Source organism: Melanaphis sacchari, unplaced genomic scaffold (genome assembly GCF_002803265.2).
Source record: "Melanaphis sacchari strain LSU unplaced genomic scaffold, SCAv2.0 Contig0_pilon_pilon, whole genome shotgun sequence".
NCBI classification, from domain to species: Eukaryota; Metazoa; Arthropoda; class Insecta; order Hemiptera; family Aphididae; genus Melanaphis; species Melanaphis sacchari.
Genome location: NW_020270366.1, coordinates 3,879,025 through 3,892,436, shown reverse-complemented (window position 1 = coordinate 3,892,436; position 13,412 = coordinate 3,879,025). Strand labels below are relative to the sequence as shown.

Sequence of the window (13,412 nt, the reverse complement as noted above, 5' to 3'; positions counted from 1 at the left end):
AGCTCGTCTTGAACGAAGAAATAAAAACCATCCCAATCGCGGGTGGTCTATATTTTATAAGCGGTATAAAGAATATAAATTGTGTATATCGAAAATATGTGACCCGATTTTTGCGATTATAGAAATTATTCATTGTTACACACACACGCACTACTCGATGTGTATTATGTTATTCGTTTTTATAAAAAATATCTAATTTTTTTGCAGTTAGTCTTTTAAATAAAAAATATTTGTGGGTGGGTAAAAATTGCACTCTACTTAGTCGAAACGCAACCTTTCAGTGCGTCGGACAATCACCGGAGGACATCGTCGAATGGGCGATATAATATTGTGTATACTTCCGAAAAACTTATTCGATGTAATGCAAAAATATATTTTTCGCGAATTCACTTGAATTTCCATTGTGAAGCCGGGAAATCTACATCTACGTATAAATCAATAGGCGCTTGTCTATTACGTCGAACTGATCAATATTGCTGATAACCAAAAATGTTTCTTATGTGGTTTTGCGCAAATGCGCACCGCACTCTAAACATTCGTTAATAACGTCACAGGTAAGTGTTAAATAAATAATAGTAGGAATATTATATAATGTAAGACCTTTGACAAGGAGATATTGGTTTTCATTTTTTGATAAATATATATTTATAAGTATGTTAGGATTTCTGTTAGTATTTTGAACGATATATCTTGCATGATATTAAACTATCATCTTGAGAATTAAGGTGTTATGACGCATACATTGTGTCATAAATCATAATAACGGCGGTGACGTATAAAGGGTTATTTCGACTATGTTTGTTTCCCGTATATTATAACATGCATGTGACATAAACGCGTCTTACGACACGTTGGAATGCAAACAATGTACACGTACATTTTTAAGTAAATATCGCACAAGTATATAATATATGGCATATGCATTTACATGCTAAAAAATTCGGTTTCGATCCGAGGCACAAATCTACTCCATCGTGATAATGATTTATAAAACGGCATAAATATATAATATATTAGGATAAAAGATTGACGTGATGAGATTATAATTATCGAAATTGGATCTCATGCTCGAGTTAGCAATTATTTACTGTTTAGTAAATATAGAAACTGTACGAAGTAGCCAATGAATAACTAGTATATTTATTGAATTATCTATCATATAGCAAGTAAGTATAGTACAAACTATAGTAGTAGGAAAATGAAAACGGACGTATGCTTAGATATTTCAGTGCCAAATATCTATCTTCAGTATGTTTTTGAAACCTTTTTTTATATACCTACACAATTTTAAGTGACTATACCTACTAGACAAAATATTGAATTGTTTATTTTTTCTAGTCATAACAAGTTTTTAGAAATTAAAAAGTTTTTTAATTATCGTTCTTATAGTTTTATAATTTTGTATTGTGATTTAAATAGTTAAATCGTTTTTATTTCGTTTATTTGCGTGTGCCGTGGGAATAATGATTGCAGAACAGAACAGTTTTTTTTATTAATAATTGCATTACCATTTGGACGAACTATTAAAACAACTTGTACGTAGTAAATCTCAATTTTTCAAAGTTTTTCTTGTTACTCCTAACTGAAAGTTTTTTAAACTTTAATTAATGTTTGCAAGCTAAAATTCTATAAATGACCGATTCGATACAAATGATACTATCAATGTAGAATTCGTCAGTCTTCTGAAACGTAAAATTGGATTAATACAAATCAACATAATAATCATAATATGTGTATATTATTATACGATTGTAGCAATTCGAACAACATCAATATTATATATACGATATTGTCAATGAAAACATTTTTATTTTGTTTTCTTATGAAAATGTTACAATTATTTTTTCCTGTAAATACCGTCAAAATAATATTATACACGATATTTTATTACAATAGTCATTTTTCCGGTCGTCGAGTACGTCGATCGTGATAATTATTTACACGCGTGTTTGTATAATCCATAATATTATATAAACTGTAGTGAAGTGTGAGTATATGTATTTAATCATAAATGAATAATATTATGCATAGACATGTATTGCTTGACCGGACATCCGGACGTTTGTGTATATTATTATATAGCTGCGTGCATATATTGGCTAAACTTTTAAAGTTTTAACCATCAGTGCATTTCCGCCGCTTTGAGCGTAGTGGCATAACGCGCTCGGACAACGATTTATTGTGATCCGTCAATGTACTATATTGTTTCTAAATATATGTATTATTTCGTTGTATATATATATTAAAATTTAAATCGAAAATTTGCGAACGTCACGCCACAGTTTTTGCTCTATGAAATAACTATAACTATTTGTGGTATAATACGCGATTTCCCAAGCTTTATATCGTCGGACGCGTATATTATTATTATTATTTCGGTGAATTCCATTATTTTATGATCATTCCGGTCGACGTGGTTTTCAACGTATATATGTTATTATTTGTATGTGTACCCATGTATTACGTATTTACATCATATATATTATATCTATAATAAACAATAATTTCCATCATAAATACCGACGCTTGGCAATAATTTAAATATCACTATTGCGTTTTCAATTTTGTTTTTTATTAATACGTTTCGAAAATTCAGATTTTTCGAACATATTTAAGTACAGGAACTCGTAAAAAGTGATTATTATAACGGGTAAGATTTGTGGGTAACATTTACACATTTATACCTACTCGTAATATGTGTAGGTATAGGCATGTGCCATTACCTAAGCGTTCAAGACAATCGAATAAATTATATTAACAATCGATAATAAAGTCTTTGCATATCTACATAATGTTGCATTACGAGCTATAGTAGTTTAACGGATCGAAAAATCTCGGGATTGTTTTTTTTTTGGGGGGGACATCTTGTCGACGAAGCGCGTGAGATCGATGTATCGCGTCGATATTATAATATACCATCGTAAAACACTCATAGAGCACGTGCCTATATATATCTATATATATATCATTATAATGAAGTCATTCGGATTCCCATATATATATATATATATATATATATATTAAATGCATTATTGCGCTTTATTAGTTTTCGTTTTCTTACATATTATTACCGCGTAATTTATGTCTGATTTAAATATATAAAGCGCACAACGGCGTTTATTAAGTACTATATTAGACGATAATTGATTAGTTGTATATGTGGTACTGTGGTACATGCGCATGTATGAATAATTCGTGAATAAAAAGCTTTCGACAGGAACGGTACAAAATACGTGTTAGGCTAATTTAGGGTTATAATTTATGACGAGGGTGGCCACGCTATATATACATATATTTATATATATATACATAATATGCACTATCCGCGATATAATATTATATAAGTGCATGCAAATTATATTTTTATGTATATTATATACAATCATGTATAGAGCTGCTATTGATAAACCAGCAGTGTAGAAGAAGACATAGTACGTCAGTTGTGTTCTTGTAAAAAAGTTATTTTTTATTAATTTATTTCATTATTTTTTTTTTTTTTTAATTTTAATAATCTTACAATCGTTTTAGTAGTTTCAATAGACTTGGAAGTGCAGAAAGTGATTACAAATAAAACTTTAATATAGACTTAATAATTGTTGAAACTCGACGGAACGAGAATAAGAGTTTGATAACGTACATTGTTACTTAAAATAAATAACATTTAGCTAATTATTACCTTTTAAAAATTAAAGAAGTTTAAACAAGAAAAATGAGGTTTTAAGAAGAGTATGATAAATACAAGGATAAATAAATAATAGAGAATATCTGATGAAGGGAACGCTGACAAAACACAGTTTGTTTGTATAGTGTCTGAATAATAAATGAATGAAAGGTAGTCAATTTTGATTTAAGAAGCAAATAATAAACATTTTTAGTATTAACATATTCCAATATTTGAAAGTAATTAATATCATGTAATATAGTAGGTGGGTTCTGAAAAAATGAAATTATATTCGTATAAAGCGAACGAATTAAAGAATAAAAATACTTTTAAGTAAAAAACTATAATTTAAATTCTGAGCCTATATTTGTTGGTCACATCCAAGCACTTAGCGAGTTTTATAGATGATATCTAAAACTCTAAACATTAGTCTAGAATTTAAATTGGGTGTAAAATATTATAACTGCCGATAATAATCGTTATAAAATTCTATAATTTCGTTTAGAGGAGCTTAAACAAATTATTTTATATCAACCGTTACATATATTACTAGATTATTATCGCACAGGAGCCACGTTAATTTCGTTCATTCTTTGTTTAGATTACTGTTTTATACAACATTTAAATACATATTTTATACTGGACAAGTGATTGTGATCCATTATAATAAAGTCATTATCCGGAATAAACGTTTTTATTCGAATGTAATATTAATATAATATTAAATAATTACATTAGGATTTTACATTATAAATTAATTTGAAGATTTTTGTTGGTCGTTCAGTATTTAATTGTATAATTTGAGGAAAAATAATATATATAATTGCATTCTTACGGTAGCTTAATAGTGCGAGATATCTTTTATCAAAATCATCCTGTTGTACAATCTCATGTATACGAAAATCCACATTCCAACTCCTGTGATAGGTAATAATATATATCATAAAGTAAAATAAAATATATCATACATCTTTAAATACATAGTTGATATAAATATATATATATATGTTACGGGCAAAGTGGAAAATTCGGACAATGTTATACAATGTCCGAGGTATATTGGGCAATGTAAATTGTGAAGTATTTATACAAAATAATCTGCATAATATATTATGTTTTTATTATAAATTATTAATATTACATTATTATACATAATTAATAATTAATTAATTTTTATATTATTATTATTTTTATTTATACTAATTTATTTCAAATAATTTTAATTTTTTTTTTTTACTAATTATACTATTTATTATACCATTATACTATTTATACTAATTAATTAAAATAAAAATTCAATTCAATTCAATTATTTATTTTCACATAGTACTGCTTGAATAGCATTTTGATGTACATAGTCTATTTGCTGCTTTGCGCTTATATTTTCGTGTTTTACATTTTTGCGCACATGTACACCGTTCGTTATGAGATAAGATATTAAATATATAATATAATAAATTATATGAAATAAGATATTTATCGGTTTCGTTATCGGGATATATAGTGCATTCACAAAATGTCATTAGTGTTTAACCAAAGGATAGACGTAACAAATACCTATTTATACTTTATAAGAAAAAAATAATATTAATATATTATATTATGTAATATTAATAATTTGCAATAAAAACATAATATATTATGCAGATTATTTTATATAAATACTTCACAATTTACATTGCCCAATATTTATTGTCCGAATTTTTCACTTTGCCCGTAACATATATATATATATATATATATATATATGGGAAAACTTTTATTTATTGTAATTCTAATAATATTTAAACAATTGAATATGCCTTGTGTGTGTTTTGAATCATATCTTAAACAATTAAGACATTTTAACCATCTTTAAAAGCTTAAAACATTGAATAGGTAGTTAAATCATATATAAAGCTAGGTTAAGACGTAGTCCGGTTTAGTTTTTTTTTAAGTATAATGACATTATGTGGATGAAATCAAGTGAAGGCCGACATTAGTTATACATTTCAGCGGCGTAAAATAACTTACTAAACAAATTATAAACACTTATTAGTTTAGATTTTCTCTAAAAAATGCAAGGGGCATATAAAAACAATAAATTGAACCTGTAGTACTTAGACAATAATAACACTAACCTTTACCACATTTGGTATGGTACTGTTCATAAACTGTTTTAAATATATTTTGGTAGCTACACATTTACTAATTTCATATAGATCTTAAGACTCACATATATAATATATATAGACACTTAGGTACCTAAATTACACGATCCGTATTTTTATAAAATTCGTTGTTACTAGACAGTCTATATTATGTAACTAATATAATATAAAATTTAATTTAGTATATAACAGAGAATTTCAAACTGCGGCTTCTGTTATTGATTCATGCGGCTCGCATTTCATCGTAGGATACAAAACATTTTTACACACAATTTTTTTTTTTCAACATGAATTTATGTATTTGAAGAATATAATATTGTATTAAATTACAAACAAAAATAAAGTGTTTTTAATATAATATTTAAATTTTTATTTTTTTTATTTTTATTTTTAGTTATTAATTAATATTTTATATGGTTTCACATTTTACACATTTTATTACATTTGATATCTTATCTTATTTACATTAATCATACATAATTTATATGATTTTTTTTTTCATTTCAGCTCTTTCATATTTATTAATTTATTAGGCGGCTCGCGATTCTTTTCTCGCTGGCCACCCCTGATACATAAAATAGTAGGTGGGTGTATTATCCCAATAATTAAAAACAATTTATATAAATGTTTTGTACAGCGTTCTGTCTCCAACATGATTTATATGAATTATGTCAATTATAATAATTTTATATTACTCGAGTATTGTTACAACAACTTTTGTATACTATATGTATAAGTAAAAATGTATAAAACAACATTTGTAAGCGTGTTTTAAGAAAATATTTTGGTCATTAATATGATATATATATTATCATTGTAGATACACTGTACAGTATACAGTATGTAAGTGTATTAAATACTATGTATGGGTAGAAAGTACTAATTACGAGTAGATACCAAAATTATAGGTATATTATTTGTATTTGTGCACGGCATATACTGATATAATTAAGATGTATAACACTTCCGTGGCTCGCATGTTAGCATGTATCTATATTATATGGACGTGCGCAGAATGACGAAAGGTACATATAGTAATTATTATATTATTAGAACAGTGGTTTGTTTTTAATTAACTCGTACTCGATTAAGAAATCGTAAAGAATATAAAATGTCCAATGACCTCGGGCCATATCGAAATAGTTATATTATGGACGACGTGTACATCGCACTTCTTATACATATTATCTCGATTTAGGTACCAGTGACTACCGGTTTTCGTTATCCGTAGTAGTACCAGCAGTGGGTGTTAAACATTGAATTTTTATTCGGGGGCGGTAGCGTCAAATTTAAATAATACAAATCACCATAAATTGCATTGCATACAACTATATTTATTTTTCGAGTATACAAACGTCTGTTTCCGGTTATAAAATTATATAGTCTTAATACTTAGCTGATAATGTTGATACATTCAATAAATAATAAATAATAATATGGCACCTATGTATATATATTAAATTAAAGTATATAGGACTAGGACGTTAAACAATATCCGTCACCACATTAAATCATTGCTGTAACCTGTAAGTAATTGTAATAAGTATTATCGAGTAGAAATTCACTTACAATTTTACTAAGTGACACGTGCGCTTATTGCACTAAATGATAATTAATAAACTACTCGTGAAATGACATACGTAAGTACTACGGATAAGATGTATGTATCAACTCATATTATTAAATATAATATTATTATGTTACGTAAAATTTGAGTAGGTATTTAAAAGACCAATGAAATTGACCGACCCACGTGGTTGTATCCTAATTCAACTTTTGATTCTAGTTAAGTCTAGGGTTGTTTTGTAACTCAAGTGCCGCGTCTAGGGGATGTTGTATCACGCCCAAAGGTTTCAAATCACCGTCCCCCTCGAATTATACAAACGTTAACGGTTAGGTTAACGTAGCAGCAGTGTCTCATCTCTCGTATAGTATTTTAAAATCCGATTATTTTCTATGATTTGGCGGCCTATCTGTGTGTCTCCAACTCGGCGTTCATATAATAATACGACAATTATTGCACAATATAAATATGGCACGCATTATTTTATTATATAGTTCGACGAAAGACGGGAAGCCGCGACGGCCGTAAATATATAAAAGGACAACGGGTAATCGTAGAATGCAGCAGGACGTGGGTATAGGTACCCGAGTATTAATGGTTTTATAGGTACACACACGGGATATTATTACATATTTTCGTTTTTCTCTCGACGTCCCGATTCTTATCAATTCGACATACAATATGCGCGCAGCAACATGTGGCCCGCTAATGATGGCTGCACACAAAAACGCGCATATAATAGATTACGTAACTGAGTGTATGATATATATATATATTTGATATTTATATATTATGATATGTATACGCATAATACACGCACGCTCTATCTTCGATGCGCAATATTAATGATGGTTTAACCGCGTTATGTGTGTCACAACAACGGTTCGAGAGAGACCATACGCGTTGTACATTACATAATATACGTACGCACACACACACACACACGCGCGCGCGGACGGACTATCGCGCTCACTGTCGACTATACGGACCAGACGGACCATACGTATTGCTATGCGAGTGTGTTTTCAGTATTATTATTATTATTATTGTTGTTGCTGTTATGGGCAGTCTCGTGATTAATGATCGACGTCTCGTATTGTGCGCACACAAGTATAATATTACGATACACAACAAACGCAACGCTTTATTTTATACGCTGTATCTTCGTATTAAAGCAATAATAATAATAATAATAATAATGTGTACGAATGCGTAATGTAATTTCGTACGATTTGTGTGTGTGTGTGTGTGTGTATGTGTATTCGTGAAGGTACGAGTAAATACGTTCGCGTCGCACACACGAGGGACCGGTCGATGGGTTTGGCTTTTGCGTGCACGTCTCGCCAATAATCGCTCCGGGCAATCGGTTTTAGCGCGCGCGTGTGTGTGTGTGTGCGATGTGTATACGTTACAAGACTTCTGCCGACAAAGAGCTCGAAGCCATTGCCGTCTGTATACGTCACATCGTATTGTGTATAATATGCGCGCGTTTACGTTTAATATTGTACACCGCATACGCCCGCCCGTTAGATGACGGTACCACACTCTTGTATTATGATACAGTCAATATGAGTAGGCGGACGCATTTCTGTTTTTTTTTTTTTTATTCATCTCCGCGTAAAACTCGAAAGAGCAAAACAACGCTTCGAAAACGTCTCCAGACAAACGACTTTTAGCTGTAGAAATTATAAATAAAATATAACGCAGCTACCTACTATAGTCTATAATCTATATTATTCGAATAGTTAATATAAGTTATAGCCTATAGACATATTTTCATGACTCGAAATAATATATATCATTATAGATAAAAAAGAAAAAAAATGGAAAACTATTGTTATGTGTACTCTATGGGCTTATGACACTATATGCGGGCAAATCAGTTTGACTCGAAATAAACGATAAGTACTTTTTATCAACACGATCAATACCATCACCACAATTTTATTTATTCGACGAGAACTCGTTAGGTACATAAGATTTCTTAACAGGTATATACTGTCCTTATCACGTGCATCTCATCCTCGTGTACACACTGTAAAAAGGATATTATAATTATTATATATTTTAAAAGCATTTATAATAGCCACTGATATGGTCTAAAACTGAACGATATTAAGTCTTAAGTTATTCTGTTTTGCATTGGTATGCCTATAGATAATGATATTGAAAAACGAGTACCGAAGAACGGACCCTTCGTACATCACGTTTACTTAACACACGTAATAGGATTATGCGCAAAAGAAAAACCTCGGAGTGAAGTCTCATCGCACATTTATTATCTCACACAGTTTTTGCACCCCTCGAGCAGACTTTACAAAAAACACATTTATAATTCGACCGATTTGTCGGCGCGAACGTAAAAATAACAACTACGAAGCCACCACAGTCGAGTGTATAATATATATATAAAATAAATACAGTGAACGCTGTATTGCAGTAATTGCGTTTCGTTGTACATATAATATTATTATACTGTACACGTTTGTATAGGTATATATTTTAATATTAAACATTATTCCGCGTAGACCCACATAAAATATTATGTAAATTCCGGCGTATTAGCTGCCGAGTAGAATAACAACAACAACAAAAAATCCGTTTCATTAAAATTTATTTTTATGAATTATTAATAAATCTGTCTGGAATCGAATTTTACGCGTTGGATGTTAATACGTTTAACAATGCTACCGGCTTTAATAGTAAATACCCTATCACTTCCCCGTTGTTAACACAATATATTATCCATTGTCTTTAAAAAGTTGTATTTATATTGTAAAATGTATTATGTGAAATATATATATTTAATATAAGCTATATTATACATAATAGTATAATATATATATATATTAAAATACATTACACAGGTATTTATTTATATTATGTCTTGCCTACTGGACAAAATATCACAAGTCATAATGTAATATAGCAATAAATAATCTTCTATTTAGACTTTTATATAGTTATAGTCATATTATCATAGCTATATAATTTATTAAAACAATAAAATATTTTGTACATTTTTTTTTCTCGTTACTTAAGTGTTTAAAAGTCTTTGAACAAAAAAAAAAAAAAAAATTACCTAATAATAATGTTTTGTGTATTTAACTTTTAATTAAACCTACTTTTAAAATATAAGTCTTACTTAAATATTTATGACCTCATTGACTCTTTGGTAAAAGATATTTTATTATTTTTTAAATTTTATTACTTGTATATAATGTTTAAAATGTATATTATTTTATGTTATATTTTAATATCCGTTAAAGATATTTGAAATTTGATCAAAATCTCGCATCGTCGGAACTTGGATTTATTCGATAGAGGTTGAGAACTCGAGCGAGCCAACAAACCCTTGCGTATTTCCTGTCGTAATCTGCATCAGGGAATGCTTGGAATGAAAAGATAAATACGAGTATACTATAACATGTACACCATATTCAAGTCAAAATACATTTTGAAATAATCGAAAAATGGTGAGCAGAGTCGTTGTTGAGTTTCGTGCACACAAAATGTATATAATAATAATAATAATAATAATAATAATAGTAATAACAACAATAATAGTAAGGCAAACGGTTGTATCGCGAACGGGAAAACGTGCGATTTTGTCGCAAGATTAGTTTTCCGTTTTTGGAATTGAAAAATCGACACAACCCGTACGCACACACACATTTATACATAACATATACATATTACATATATTATATATAAATATATATGATGACGATATATGCACGTTCGCGTACCTATATTATATCTGTATACATAATATTACATGGATGTACGACGACATCGGGTTGGGGATATACCCGTAGTGGAACGTATTAAAATCACGTGCGAGAGAGGGTAATCGTATGAAAAAAAAAAGTAGTAGAGACCCCTCTCACGACCAGCGGGTGAGCGGAAGGTCGGCTGAGGTGCACATAGCGCGATTCTCGCCGGTGTTCCACCCAGCGCTTCCGGTCGATCCGCTTGCCTTTCGGAAAATGCGTCGCCGTCGTCGTCACAGTCGTCTTCGTACATATGTATGTATGTATGTATGTATGTATATATATATATATATATATATATATATATTATATACATTATACATTATATAGTCGCTGTCCCCCACGCGTTTTCATTTCCGGTACCCACCGACTATACTATATACAGGACTCCGGTGGAGTTTCGTCTCTTTTTGCAAAAGTGTCACGCGTCGCCGCCCACCCGCAAATACATCACGTCTCGCTGGGGGTTTTTGGATTTACGCGCGTTTTATGAATTCTCCGCGGCCCGCCACACCGCGTGGTTTCGTTCTGCAAGCTAGAATATATATATAGTATATACGTTATACGTATACGTCTACATATACCTACCCTTAGAGAGACCGTTTTTTTTCCAGGCGGGATAGTTCGCTAAACACTTTCGCCCAGCCAAAGTTCGAAACTCCGTATATATACATATTACGTGAGTACGAGCGTGTGTGTGAATTCGTTTGCTCATGTGCCAAACTCTAAGGATTACCACCATTTTCGTTTCGGATCGTGGTTGTTTTTATTTATTTTTGCATAAAAATATATACATTATTTCATCCGCTCTTTGACGAAGAAGAAACGAACTGTGGAAAAAAAAAATACACAAAGATAGACCTCAACAAACTCTGAAATCCTCATAAGCCGCGGGAAGACCACGCGCTCGAGAACCACCCGCATACCGTCACTCGTCAGGCAACCAGCCCACTACCGACGACTGTATAATGTACACGCGCCTATATAATATAATATATTATAATGATCCGTAGTATATACCCATCCATAATATATTTTATGTGACGTATTCTAGAGCATCTATAAACAGCAAAAGTTATCCGCCACGATTTGCATATTATTATACCTATTTTATATGTATTATTATAAACGGTACGCGCCGAAGATTGTTGGTCGTTTTGCTTAGAGCTGCAGGCCGTTGTCTGAGCTCAAGTCATATATATGCATAAAACAAAACTACTTTTTTCTCCTTCAAAAAAAAAAAAAAAAAAATTATAATAATAATAAATAAAAACGTTTTTACATAATAATATAATATCGTGTTTAAACTACGCTACTTCCTCGATATCGAAAATACGGAAAATCCTGCTATTGTTCGCCGAAATGTAGATTTTTGAAAAATTGTATCCGCTGCACTCATTATTTATACACAAATAATACCTATCTTTTATAATAGCATTATTTACGAAAGAATTTCGATTCTGTTTTTTAACTCGTTTTGTTTGTTTTGATTTTTTAGTTATACATCGTTATTAATGTTATTATTATATTAAATTCTCCGCGCTAATATTGTAATATTATATTTTATGCTTGCATATACAGTAGGCGTCGTTTACTTTGGAGACAAGGATATAATTTACTTTTACTTTATTACACGAGACGAAATCTCGCCGGTTTTTATTCGAATATTTTTGTGCACCCCTTGCGCGTGCAACGGTAGACGAGACGGGTAAACTACGCTACGCATTTACAATTTGCTAAAAAGCTTTTTAAAAACTTCCACTCTCGTGTGGCGTCGGCGATCACGACGACACGCGCGACGAAACGATGAACGAAATAAAATTCTGTCGTACAATTTCTTAAAAAGCTTTAAGTCTTCCTTTGCCTGCTTGTCATTCGGGGGGGTTGTTGTTTTTTTTTCCTATGCTTTTTTTTGTTTTGTTTATTGCTGTTTGTTAAAACTTTCGCGCCTTGTTTCGCCGCCTGATAGAAGATTTAAGCAAAACGCTTTTAGCTAACTATATTATATATGTATATACACTGGAGTACAATCCTCCCTCGTGGTCTACAATGTTTAACCCCCCCCCCCCCCCCCCAAGTTAAGTCGGGCATACGATAAACGATGGTAGAACATTAATATATATATACTTATTTGTAGGAATTCTATTTTAATTAGATGACGTGTTTTACTCGAGCTTGTAGAAAAATTTAAAATATGAAAAAATCTTTTGTTAAATTGTGTCGTCCTTGCGCTTATATTTAACGGCAATAAATAATTCCGATTA

The 13,412-nt window shown here is 30.6% G+C and overlaps 1 long non-coding RNA gene across 1 annotated transcript in view; it reads left to right on the top strand.

Moving 5' to 3' along the window:
- The first annotated feature begins 280 nt into the window (after positions 1-280).
- Positions 281-13,412, top strand: part of LOC112597819 — a 93,190-nt gene continuing 80,058 nt past the window's right edge. The window contains exon 1 of the long non-coding RNA XR_003114862.1: positions 281-554. This is a non-coding gene — a long non-coding RNA (uncharacterized LOC112597819). The remainder of the gene's footprint in view (positions 555-13,412) is intronic.